Here is a 14,167-nt window from a genome sequence, read left to right on the forward strand (position 1 = left end):
AAATATAAATAAATTATAGAATTAAAAAATTAGGAATGGTTTTAGTAATGGTAAAAAATTATTATAAATCTAAATAAATGACCGTTCCAAATACCATTACTAAAATAGTTTCAAATCCCTGTTCTTAAACTACATTGACTGTTTCAAATACCATTGCTAAAATCATTTCTAATAAGTGTTCCTAAATAGTGGCTGACCGTTCCTAATACCATTGCTATTTCTATTTTAGGTACGTGTTCTCAAAAAGACCGTTGCTAATACCATTACTAAAACGGTTTCATATATGTGTTCTTAAATACGACTGACAATTCCTAAAACTATTCCAATTGAAAAAATAAATTGTTCTTGAAAAATTTAATATTAGAAATGGTTTTCGTAGTGTGTTACAGTTCTCATCCCAAATAGAAATGGACTTGCCAGAACCGTTCCTAAAATTTTGTAACGCTATTTGTAAGGATGAATTTCCAACCATTTCAAAAATCACCCCAAATAAGTTCGATGTCCTGCAAACCATTCCAAATGCCAAAAAAACCGTTCCTAAACTCACTTCAAATTCTGCTTTTTTTTATAGTGATAGTACCTTAAGCTAGCTTGTAAAACTAAAAAACTTGCGGACCCGATTTCTTGTGCTATGATCGGATCCTAGATCTAGTGCTCCGCCAACCACTTTTATGGATGAGATTTTGCTAGAGCACATCACCACCCTATAAAAAAAGGTGGAATTTGACATGGTCAGGGCAACCGTTCCTAAACCCATTTCATCTTCGAACGGTCTTTGGACCACATAATGAACGGATATTGAAAGATGATGTCATGATCTACCTTTTTTTTGTTGTTATAATTTTGGAACAGGCATACCATTCCAACATGAGTTCCAAACAAACAGTTATAAAATCCGATCCAAATACCATTACAAAATAGTAACAGTAGATGGCTGGAAGTCTGTTTAGAAACTCTGTTTAGGGACGGCCTTGAGTTGACCGTTCCTATATGTGTGACAAAGGATGTCCAAAAGATGACAGTTAGAAAATATATTTGAAAATAAGGTACAATTTGGAACGATTTTGAAATACCCTTAATCAATAATGCGGAAAACCGTTCAAAATTGTTAGTTTTATTTAAGAAGTAATATGTTTCAACAACCGTTCCAAAATTCGGTTCAAATTGGAATTAGTTATTTGTATTATTTATTTAGCATTATTGAGACTGTTCCAAATGAAATACAATGACTATATTTCATCGATAAAAAAAATGTTCCTAAACTCATCAAAAGGACCATTTCAAAATCTAAATCAACGGCTATTTTTTAACAGCCAAATATGTGTGCTCTTTCCATTTAATGTCACTATCTTTTTCGATTTTTATTTTCTCTCTATTTCCTCAATCTCTCTCGAATTTTTTTTATCTTCCACTATCTCACAAATACTTTTCTACTCTTGTTCGTCAACCTGTCTCAAATTTTTGTTGATATTTGAAGTTATTTTGATCAGGTAACAACTTTAACCCTTTATTTGTCAATTGATTATATTTGTTATAATTTTATCAATTAAATTTAATGTTATAATATATATATATATGTGTGTGTGTGTGTGTGTTTCAATATTTGTGTAGGACTCATCGTAATGTTAAGACAGTTGAGTAGATGAATGTATGAGAAGAACGTTTCAAATAGGTCGGGTCTTACGCCGTTGAGGATGGTGTTGCTACATTTATAGAATGACCCAAGTCTTAACATGCATGTGTGGATGGTGAGAAAATTAAGTGTCCTTTTCGGAAGTGCAAAAATGAAGTTTTTCAAAACCACGGACGAGGTAAATTTTTACTTATTTATGAAAGGTTTTATGCCAGATTATTGTAATTAGACTTCTCATGACGAGGAGAGGATGTAGGAGTATTTTGAGGCCATCACCGCGGCCCAATTATAGGAGGAGCAAACTCCCATTTCTAATATTATGGAGGGCATGCCTTCGGGTGATGTGGTGCAGATGGATTCGACACAGAGAATAGTTTTTGATGCCGCCAGGCCAGCTGTCTGGTCTTCTAAGTATAATCGGGATGGTGTGCCTGATAAAGGTACAAGGTCGTGTCCTACTAATATAGGGTATAGTTTATATTATTGTAGATTGTACAATTATGTGTCTGGACTGGCAGATCGGTTTCACAATGTACTGCATGCAGTTGAGCAGTCCATGTGGAATGGTTGCACCCAATCTCAATTGACGTTGTTGCCGAGTTGTTGAATATCAAGGTTGTTGGCCATTTTCTCAGCATATATGTGACCAAATATCCGAATTAGGCTAATCATATAGTGACCCGCAACCACACTCTGCCCCAAGATTACTATAGTACGAAGAAATTGTTAGGAAACTTTGGTTTACCTATTGAGAAGATTTATGTGTGTAAAAATAGTTGCATGTTGTACAAGAAGGACAACATTGATTTGGACTACTGCAAGTTTTGCGGAGAAGCTACGTACAAGTCAACCAAGGAGCAAAATCTTAATCACAAATAGACATCGTATAGCATTCTTAGGTACCTGTCGGTTACCGCTTGCCTGCAAAGGTTATATGTTTCAGAAGCGACTGCCAATCAAATAACGTGGCGTGCCAACAATCAAACGGAAGAGGGATCCATGTGCCATCTGTCTGATTCAGATGCACCGAGGCATTTTTACCGGACATATCCTCATTTTGCAGTAGAGCTCCGTAATGTTAGACTAGGTTTGTGCACGGATGGGCTCGCAACGCACTGGCAGTACGGTCGTATGTACTCATGTTGTCCCGATCGGGGAACTTTAAATTTGATGACGAGTCTCACGAGGATAGCTTTGATGAGGATTACGAGACCGAGGAGGACAATAATTACGATTGACATTTATCATTTTCTGTATAAATTAAAAAATTATCGATAATAATTTATAAAAATAGTTTACCAGCTAATTTAGAAGTACAATTTGCAAACTATTTGTCCATACCACTAATTTTTTTTAAAAAAAAAAAAACAAAACACATTTTTTTGTATTTAAGAACGGTCAATAAATTAGGAAGTTGACCCAAAGCCCATTCCAACTTTGAACCGACATTAATAAAATAAACCATTCAATATATTACAATGTCCTAAATAAAAAAGACGAAAAATTAAAATATAGGAACTGTTAATTTATTTTGACTGTTCCAAAATAAGTTCCAACAAATTGAGTTTCGCACCAAAAGAAAACTGGAGGAAAAATGAAACCTAGGAACGGTTATTTAATATTTGACCGTTGTGAAATATAAAATTTAAATAAAACCGTTCGTAAATGTATAAACTATCTGTTTCTAAATGTGTTCCAAAAACCGTCCCTAAATATGTCCATAGATTGCTCGTTCACTTTCCGATTACTATGTCTCAATATCCGGGACCCTGATTAACACCAAATTTAAACTGATAACAATACTTTTCATATGTGAACATATCTAGTGGTCTAATCTAAAATCACATTATCTGATGGTCAGTTCCATCATTTTTTCAACATCATTGATTGTGTATCAGATACGATATCTTAGTATCCGTATAACAAAAATATCAAAAACTTCATAGAATGTAGTATTTTATCGATTTAATACTATCCAACGGTTTGATAAAAATATTAACGGTCTGATTAGGCAATCCAATACAACAATATAAGATGCTACTTACATCTACGTAAGACTAGCAATCTTATATATACAAATATATTTGATCTTTTGAACATGTATCAATTTAATTCGTGATATGTTTTCAATGACCATAATTAATTTATAGTCTACTTTTTCTGATCATTAACATGTTTGGGACAATTTATCCTATATTTTTTATTTTCTTTATTTTTTGGTGTAAAATAAAACATTTTAAAAAACTTTCGGCAATTTAAAAATAATTACTTAATTTTGCTGTAATTTTTAAAATTTTTATACATTTATGAAATTATAAAAAATTCATAATTTTTGGTAATTTTAATAATTTTCTATAAATTTTTGAAAATCTTAAAAATTTTCTGTAAATTTTATGTAATTCTCCAAATTTTTGTATATTTTTTGTTATTTCTCTTAATTTGGGTGATTTTTAAAAATTCTCTGTCAATTATTTTTATTTTTAAAAAAAATCTGTAAAAAAGTTATTTTATGTAAGTTTTGGAAATATAGAAATATTTAGTTGTATAAGAATTTCTGCAATTATAGAAATTTATTTTATGTAATTTCTGCTATTATAGAAATTTTGTGTAATTTTTCAAAACCAATTGTATAGTTGTGTAATTTATGCAATTATTGTGTAATTTAGTAATTGTATACTGTAATTATTTGTGCAATTTACTGTAATATTCTATATGAAGATATGCACTGACTAATTTCAATAAATAGAATTTTTTAATTTTTCGTTCTTTTTACTTTTTCTTTGTTGTTAAATACTTCAAATATTCAAATCAAGAAGTTACAATTAGTCAAATCATATGAAAGAAAGAGATTAATTACTAGTCTCCTTCGAATTCGAAAATTCAAGTCAAATGAGGCATATTTTTCCCTTTAGGCAATTCTTATGTGTATTATATTATATCGCTTAAATTTTTTGCCATATTTATTGTATACATGTGCATCTATTTTATAAATAGGCTAATTTTTTACATTATAATCTAAATAACCAAATTTATTGGACTAATATATAATCCCAATAGTAAAGTTATTTAAATAATAATGTAAATAATAAATAATTATGGACTAATATTTCCAATAAAATAATTATTACATCATAATGTAAACAATCACAAAAATTAGACCAATAGTAAATCCCAATAATAAGACTATTTAAATAATAATGTAAATAATAAAAAAATTAGATCAATATTTCCAATAATAATCTTTTTAAATAGCAATGCAAATAATCACAAAAATTACACCAATATTCCTAATAATAATAACATTTTTACATAATAATGTCAATAATAAAAAAATTAGACAAAATTTTCCAATAATAATATTTTTACATAATAATGTCAACAATCACAAAAGATAAGCTAATATTCCCAGTAATAACATTATTTTCGTAACAATGTCAAGTATCGCAAAATTATAAAATATTCCCAAAAATAACATTTTTACATAATAAAGTCAATAATCATAAAATTAGACCAATAATCCCAATAATAATATTATTTACAAAATAATGTCAACAATAACAATATTAAGATTATATTTCAAATTAAAGTACAATTACATAAACATTAGAAATAGAAAACAAATTGAGAACAATATTTCCAATTGATTTGCCAGTAGAACAATATTTGCCTTTTTAATCTTGTTTAGCCCATCAACTGAATTTTGCCAGTAGAACTTGTTATGTATATCCATCTTCATCTATCAGCAAAAGATAATGTTGATAGATTAAAATGGATAAATATAACGAATACTACAATAAAAAGTTCATGTGATAAGCTTAATAAACTTAAAGCAATATTTAGCCGTTTGTATATGTGCACAAGAAAATTATACATTTTTAAATAATTAATGAGTACAATAATCATAACTTCATGATAATTTTTCCGATGTGTAAGAATTAGTATATCTTTTTTATTTACATATTAATGTGAATAATCGTAAATTTAGACTAATACTTCTCAATAATTTTTTAGATCATGTTTAGTGGTACGCCTCGTATACCACGTGGTCAAGGAAGAGGTCATGGTCGTGGCCCGCTACTTCTACCAGTGTTGTCGGATGCTTTCTAAGTTGGGAAAGCAGTTCTTCGACCACCCACACTACCTGACACGACCACACTGTCCTCCGCCCCACACACTCCAGATGATGTTGGAGCATCTAGAGCTACACCGGCAGCTGATGAGACGATACACCAATCTGGCACCCCAGAGGCTGCTCCACCACTATTATCAATCCCCCCACCATCAGCGCGCCCAATATATCAGACTCAATGGCGCAAGGTAAATTTGTTTATCATTTTTTTTAGTATTATTTTATATTAAAAATGTTTAATATAGCATGTCCTTTTAGATCTGATCGCCGACTTCACGAGCGCATCAATACAGTGGTGACGGGGACATTTTCCCACCCGTCGCCATGTCTGAGGCAGGTGCTGGAAGAGTACCAGCATTTGTGGTTTGAGAGCATGAAGGTAATCAATTTTAGAATTGCCTCAAACCCACCGAGTGCATTTTAGAATTTGATTATGACAGCAAACCGAAAAGGATATCGAATGGATGCAATTGAGTTCTTTCGCCAATGCTTATATGTTGCTTATGTTTTTAATTCATAGTCCATGTGGGACGGGCTAGCATAAAACATATCTACTCTTTTCAACTTTACGCATTGTTGTCCTATAAATTCTAAGTATTAAGACAACATATTTTCATGCCTTTTATTTTGCATATTATACTTATCTTACTTAATTTTCACATGCACATATAATGGTGGACATGTAACTATCGTTAAACTAAATGATAAGGCTTCTTACTTTGCATATTTTTGGCGATCTTGTTTCCAAATTGGTTTTTCCTTGAATGTTTTGAAAAATATACAAGTACATTCAATTATAAAATAATATTTTGGTAGTTACTTGATCTCATTAATTCTACTTGAGAAAAGGGAGTTGTTCATTAATTTTGGTATTCTAATATAAAAGAAGCTCCGGTAATATAAAAACATAACAATGCATCAAGAAAATTATTTATCCATTGAAATTTGGTGGTGAAAGTATGTACTTTGCAATATAAGGCAATATGTCTCACTTTAATCTTTTGTTAAAAGTTTCAGTTGAAGTTTATAAGCTTTCCTTCATACACAGCCACTTCCGACTGATTGGTTGATGGAGTTTGTTTATCTCTTTAATCTAATATTCTTAGAATTTTTACTTTATTTGTGGCTTAATTTATACTCTTGCTATTCTAGTGTGCTTATTTTTTGGTGCAGGATCAACCTGAATCAAACAATAGATATTCAATTAAAAACAGAAGTCGAGACAGGTGTGTAGTTCAAGGAACTTGGAAGGTCTCTTTTGGACTTTTCCGATATCATCAATGAGGCCACAACTATATTCTCAAAATGCATAAGGTATGTCCACTTATCAATTTGAATTTATATCTATACATATTTGAACCAAATACTCCACATAATGCAAGCTAGGTTTATATATCCAAATCAAATTAAGATAAGAAATCCATTTGCTATTATGATTTACTGATTTCGAGTACTGAAGTTATCCTTATCTTATTACTTTTTATTCAAAATTTAATTCTTTTCTTGGTAATTGTTTATTTGTTCTTTAATCTACATATAACACTTTGTCTATAGAAAGCTTATGCAATCACTTACTCATCCACTAGAAAAATGGAAATAAAATTAGATATTAGTGTGCAATCACGTGCATTTTTGCTATTATGCACGGTCATGTTTCTTCATATAAAAAAATGTGATATTATAATTTATAAAATAAACTCGTCTATTCTACTAACATACATATGTATGGCAGGTTGAAGTAGGGGAAAGGGACATGTATCACATAATTGTACAAGATAATGAAGGCAAGTTGGACGTAAGAGTGAAAAAAGTCCCTCTCCTACAAGATGTGGACCCTCTATCGGAAATTATTGAGACAATAAAAATCCAACCAAGACATAAGTTATCCCTACAAGAACGGCTAGAGGGTTGGATATTACAAAAGAGAAAGCGCAATGCCTCGAATGCAAGTGATAAGGTAATAATTTTTTACAAAAGAGAAAGCGCAATGCCTCGAATGCAAGTGATAAGGTAATAATTTTTTAATACTTTACATAAATAATTGTAAATTTTTTAGTTATGCAAAACTAATATAATATAACTAACTTTCTTCAACCAAATTTTCATGCAATAGTACTATATTCATGATAGAGTCCCTCCACACTTCCGCTCTTTAAAGGAGGTTGCAACTTGTATACTCTATAGCTGTCTGAGGAGTGATTTAGTGCTGGAACAGGTAAACTCAAAATCCATAAATCCGTTTTATCTTTGACCAAAATTTATGTGGATATGTTTTATTTTTTAACTTTTCAACTATAGAAGATTATAGAAAATGAATGAACTATTATGTCATTTGTTCATGACGCATATTAAAACTTCCACAACATTCAGATTGGGGATGGAAGTGGAAGTCATACAAGAAATATTACTAAGATAGAAAAGAAAATAGAAGGATGTAGAATGTTCTACTTTAAATTATATTCATTTCTTACCAACATAATGATCAAGAGCTGGAGATCTTTGCTTGCACTTTAAACAACCCAATAATTAATTTATAGCCAATCGATTTTCTCTTTACTCTTTTCTTATTATTTTGTCAACATTTATAATTAAAAAGGAAATTTCAAATTCGAACATCTTTTTCCTTTCCAAAAGCTATTGATATGGTTGTCCAATGAAAAATTCGAACATCTACTTCCACTATTTTTTTACTTTTGAGATGTTAAGGGGTATTTTTTTTTTACTATATTAAAAGTATGATTCAATATTCTAAAATTCATTCATTAATTATTAAATACTTGTGATTCATGAAAACCTAAATATAAGTGATTTATTTTTATTGAAAATAGTGTATTAAATTATCGATATATACATATAAATAATTTTAAATAAAGCATACATTAAATAAAAATTATTAAACGCAAGAAACTTTTTTACCAAATACCCATATTTATAAAAGTAGACCTTTAGGTTGGAAGACAAAACCATGCAATTTGAACAATATCTAAACCATGGCAAAACCATTGAAACATTTTTTTTTTTATGGTAGTGATTGCTTTCAACATTTTTTCCAAAAAAGTTTATAAACAGTTAAGTTAAATTGGATGGAGCAAACGAAAAAATTGCAAATTTATAAAGTTGGAAAATTAAATTTTGTAAAAGAGTTTTACAACAAATGAATGAATGTTTTTAGAAATAACTGATCAATTATATAATTGAATATCAATAAATATATGAACTCATAAGTAAAAAGATCAAAAGTAACTTTTTCCAATAAAATAAAAGTTAATAGTTGAGTCTTTTTAAATTACAAACTCACCCCCTTTGAAATACCACCCTTCTAATTAGCATAGGGGACTAAAAATATTTTAGCCCCATTTTTTCTTTTGTGTTCCAATAAAAAAATTGTAACAAGTGAATCTTTCGTTATTGTTTTAGCTTTTTTTAAATATATATATTGCGATTAATGGATTCAGAAGTGTTGATTGATTTTTCTTTTCAAAATATTTAAAATGATATGTTTTATGCTGGCAAAGAACCAAATACATTGGTGTAAATAACTTCAATATAATTGCAATTAAATTTCTTGAATCAAGTTCTTGAATGAAATCCAATCCTCAAAGTGTAATAATCACAAAAATTATAAATTAGGTAAGTGACATTAATTTATACCTATCTTTTATATACCAAACCATTAATTATATTTTCAGGTTCAAACACACCTACCACATATATTTCTTTCAAAATTTTCATCCTTTCAAATCGAATTTCAAAAGATCCTTAGATAAAAATATTGTCGAATTTCAATCTTACTAAAAACTTGAGTTGTATATAAAGAAAGGTATACATGATTAATTTTTCATTTTTTAGTATCGATTTTAACTTCATCACTACTTTAGGTTTTTCAATCTTACTAAAAACTTGAGTTGTATATAAAGAATTTTGTAAAGATAAATGGTTGATTACAATACAACAATATGTACAGATTGATGAACTCTGTAGTTAATTTTCGTAGATGTTGTCTCTCCTTTTTTTGGCCATTTCTGGAGGAATCTGATGTAGAATGTAATTTATTGTGTTGCATTCATAGATCCCATGAATATATATTTTCGTTCCAAAAATGAATCTTGTCTTATTATTACAATAATATTAAATAAAGACAAACCTAAAAAGAAGAAATTAGTAGAAAAATATTACAAAAAAAAGACAGAACGTCAATTCCAAGGCTTCTGCTACCCCCAATCGAGCTTTGTTATTTGGAACACTCACACAAACACATACAACATTTACTCGCACTCTCTCGCTCAACCACTCACACTTCACATTTGCTCACGCCTTTTCTCCCTCAACACACTCACTGCAAATCACTGTTCAAATCCAAAAAGTACTACACTCAAGAGCTGTAGGAACGTTATATTTGATTCCTTCGGTATCCATGAAATGGCAGAAAACTCCAGAAATCTAAGATGATTTCTATGTAGGAAACTCCATTATTCCTTTTCTCAAGCATTTGATTCTTTCTTTTTCCTTCTTTAATTCCTTTTTCTGAATCGATTTGTTAATTCGTCATCGTGTATAATTTGCCAACAGAATTCTTCAAGAACATACACTATAGATTTTGGCCGGATTATTTCATCCAACCCAAATTCAAATTCAACTTGTGAAGATTCCGGTGTGCTATCGTCGGATCCCATCTCTTGTGCGTTGCGGGCAAGTTTAATGGAGCATCAGGTACATATTTAATTATTTCTCTTTTTGTTTCTCCAATTTGTTTCAAATTAATTTTCTTTCCTATCAAAGTTTTAAAAAATAAATATTTAAATTTGAATATATTAAGAATTTTTTTTCCATAATTAGGGTTCAACAAGAAATCCAACTTTATTTATTTAATAAATATTTTAAAATAAATTTATGTGGAACTCCTTGTTGAGGCAGTAGAAATCATGCTCATTAAAACTTGTCTTTTTCTGTTTCACCTTATGTTTTGATATATTTTCTTACCATGACCATACCATATCATATATAGCGTTAGGAGTACTGCTTTGGACGACGCCATGTTGAGGAACTTGGACGCTGTCTTAAGAGGGTATCCCCAGAAGGACAGGGGAAATTCAGTAAACCACTTCATGGATTGAACCATGTCCAACATGGTTCCACTTCTCCATTAGGCCACACCATTAAGTTATGGCGTTCTAGGAGGAGTCCATTGAGAGAAAATTCTATTCTTTGTTAAGTACTCCATGAACTCACCATTTAAATATTCCCCACCTCGATTTGACTGAAAGCCTTTGATCTTATGGCTGGTTTGATTTCTACTTCAAGTTTGAATTCCTTAAATATTCCAGATGCCTTAATCTTGTATCTCATGAGCCTAACATAACCGTACCATGAGTGATTTTAGATAAAGGTTATGAAGTATGAAAATCCTCTTTTAGCTGTAGTATTTAGTGGTCCACAGACGTCTGTGTGGATTAAGTCCAAATAGACTAGTGACAAGCGTGACAAACAACAAGTTTCTTGATCATTTTTCCTTTTAGACAGGACTTGCAAGTTGATAGTTTACCCAAGTCATCTACCTCTAAACTCCTTGATTCTACCAACTTCCTCATCCTTTCTATGGAGATACCAACTTCTTGATTCATGATTTATGCATTTTCATAATTATTAATTTTTGGTTGTGTTGGGCAGTTATAATCCAATTTGACTGTTGAAAAATATAAAAACCATTCGTTAATGTACCAAGTAGATGAAGGTTATTATCAATCATCAAATAAAAACTATTTTTATTAATCTTAAATGCATAACCATCATTGTCTCAATAAGGAACGGAAACAATATTTTTTATCATGATTGGTACATATTAATAGTTCTTTAATACTAACCGAATATGATCACTAATACCTAAGATGAGAGATCCCACCGATTCCGCAACGACTTTGTCATCACCGAGCCTTAGATCATCTTGTCTTTACTTAGCCTTCTGCTTCTTTCCAATACCTTCAAATCATTGCAAATGTGAGCTCTATAGCCAGTATGCAATACCCAAGAAGAAGAATTACTTATCATATTTACTTCAATACAAACGTACCTGGGTTGGAGAGAAGTTGTGGGTACTCCCTCTTCCAATGCCCCTTTTCACAGCAATTATTACAAACATCATTTTCCCTCGACCGCTCTGAACCGCCGTTCTTCCCTTTCCCTTTGCTTTTTCACACTGGAGCAACAGGGGTGCTTCGAGCGCTAGTAGTGGCTGCGACAACTTTCCCTTTTCCTTCTTCCTCTTCTAGCGCCCGGCCCTCTTGCCTTTCGCTTTGGATGTTGAAGCCTCTCCTATTAGTAACATAGGTGCAGACTTGTATGTCATTGCCTCGTATTAGACCAGCATATTAATTAACTCATGAATAGACCTTTTAAGTCAATTCATGTTGTAGTTTATGATAAACGGGTCATAGGAGGGAGGAAGTGATTGGAGGATCACATCGATGTATGTTTGATTATGAAGCCCAGCTTTGAGGTCTTCTGCACGAGGGATAGCATCTTGATCGCATGACGTTGCATAGAAGATCTTTCAGTCATCTTTGGCCTAAAAAATATTTTTGTACCAGTATATCTAATATTCCTTTCAAGAATCGTACAAACTTCGATCATGTGAAGCATTATTGAGGGAACGTTTTCCAGCCTATCATATTGCTTTTGGTTGTCATTGGTCATTGAAGCTAATATGATACTGCGACCTTGTTATTGTCCTCATGCTACTTCTCGAACGTCAGACTTTCTTCAGGCGAAAACCCTTCTAATAAAGTCACCGGAGCGGCTTGTCCAAGACATAGCCTGGTTCTTGAAACCTCTGACAATCGTTAGATTTTGCAGCTAGTTGTTGTACTTCGTGCCATTGAATCTATTAATCTCCATTATCAGGGTTAAGGGGTTCTTAGACATGTTCTACAATATAGAATTAAACAGATTTCAACATATAATAGTAATATTATTGATAAGTTCAAGACATGGTCTTTTAGTCTTTAACTCTCTCACTATTTTATATGAAAGTCCACCACTCTCAAGTGGGGTTTTGGGAAGTCATTTCCTAGTGAACTTGAGATCCACAAGAACAGTTTACCATACCTGCTTTTACGATTCACATGAAAAAAGTCCCGTGGGAGGCAATCGATGCTATTCTCACTCCATGAGATGCCCAAGATATTTTACCTCACCTCTTCACATGATCCTAAGGACTGCAAGAGAATCATGTTACTCAATGTGAGGCTCGACCCATCAACCAAATCACACCTCAGTCGTTGCCCCCCATGACTTGTGAGATAGGAAAATGCTAAACATATTCTTTGTTCACAACAATGGTATAGCTTTCCTTTATTCCAACTGTGCCAAGACTAGTGAGACCACACTTGGATAACGGTAGCTTCCTCACCATATTTTTGTTGATGGAAAGGCTTGGCCAAATCAAGACAATCTCAATCTAAGTCCATTTTGGGCCTAATATTTGACTTGGTCCAACCAAGTAAGAGTTAATGTTTCGGTGTTTGACCAAGACCTCATCACATAATTTTATTGCATGCAAAACATCAAATGTTAAAGCAATAAAGAAATCATTGCAACATAATTAAGCATACCCCTGTGAGATGATCACAAGCGGTACCTATGTGACTTTATTGTGCACGGAGTGAGTCTATGGTCAGTCTAAAGGTGGCCCTATGCTATTACAAAGTAATTTACCCATCAAAATGTAGATGGGCCTTGTAATTTCTTCGTGGGCCTCCTTATCCTTGGACCTTCTTCTCCATGAGCTAGCTATAAAATAAAAAACCTCATAAAACAATTCCTATACTACTCTCATTACAACTGAAAAGAAATCCTAATCAGAAGTTGGGGGGAATGCATAAGGAGGGAGATAGCAGGCCTCATTGTTCCAAGGTTAAAAACGAGAGGGAGAGAGAAGAAACATTACAAGGGCATACAAGCCGAACCATAAACTCAAACTTACAGGAGGTCGTGGGCTCCGAGACCATCCATCCATACACCACATAATATACATCCCATCTAATATTATACTCCAGGATATCCAATATAACAAAAATTAACTTTACAGGGCAAGCCGAACCATAAACTCAAACTTACAGGAGGTCGTGGGCTCCGAGACCATCCATCCATACACCACATAATATACATCCCATCTAATATTATACTCCAGGATATCCAATATAACAAAAATTAATTTTACGAAGAAAACACAAGCTGAAAATTTGCAATCAAAAGGATGATAAAAAAAATAGGTGCATTGACCAATTAATTATGCAATTTTAATTTTAGAAAAAATTCAATTTTGTCCCAAAAAATTAAAACAGTTAACTAAAACTGAAGAAAATTCCAGAAAATCAAATCTTCGAATTACGGGCAAAAAAATCCTAGTT

The 14,167-nt window shown here is 31.8% G+C and overlaps 1 long non-coding RNA gene across 1 annotated transcript; it reads left to right on the plus strand.

Moving 5' to 3' along the window:
* Positions 1–10,046: 10,046 nt before the first annotated feature.
* LOC105179184 lies at positions 10,047–10,929 on the plus strand. The gene is made up of 3 exons (XR_849221.2): positions 10,047–10,218; positions 10,332–10,472; positions 10,768–10,929. It is a non-coding gene; the product is annotated as an uncharacterized LOC105179184 (long non-coding RNA).
* Positions 10,930–14,167: the final 3,238 nt, after the last annotated feature.

Source organism: Sesamum indicum, unplaced genomic scaffold, assembly GCF_000512975.1.
Source record: "Sesamum indicum cultivar Zhongzhi No. 13 unplaced genomic scaffold, S_indicum_v1.0 scaffold00127, whole genome shotgun sequence".
In the NCBI taxonomy this organism is placed as follows: Eukaryota; Viridiplantae; Streptophyta; class Magnoliopsida; order Lamiales; family Pedaliaceae; genus Sesamum; species Sesamum indicum.